Source organism: Dipodomys ordii, unplaced genomic scaffold (assembly GCF_000151885.1).
Source record: "Dipodomys ordii isolate 6190 unplaced genomic scaffold, Dord_2.0 Scaffold92, whole genome shotgun sequence".
Lineage (NCBI taxonomy): Eukaryota > Metazoa > Chordata > Mammalia > Rodentia > Heteromyidae > Dipodomys > Dipodomys ordii.
In genome coordinates this window covers 3,304,014-3,304,375 of record NW_012267308.1, presented here as the reverse complement: position 1 = coordinate 3,304,375, position 362 = coordinate 3,304,014, and positions in this window count along the sequence as shown.

The following is a 362-nucleotide window of genomic DNA, read 5'->3' as shown; positions in this document are numbered from 1 at the left end:
CCGACAAAAAAAAAAAAAAAAAAAAATCCTAAACCACGTGCTGATGTCACACTCCTGTAATCCTAGTGACTCAGGAGGCTGGGATCTGAGAATCACCTTTCAAAGCCAGTCTGGGCAGGAAAGTCCATGAGATTCTAATCTCCAATTAATGACCAAAAAGCTGGAAGTGGAGCTGTGGAAGTTCTAGCCTTGAGCAAAATAAAGCTCAGGGACCGAACCCAGGCCGAGTTCAAGCCACAGGACTTGCACAAGGCTGGGGGAGGGGGGAGGGAAAAGATCCTAGGACTGGGAAGGTAGCTCAGTGGTAGAGTGCTTGTCTTGCATGCATGAGGCCCTGGGTTCAATTCCTCAGCACCACATAA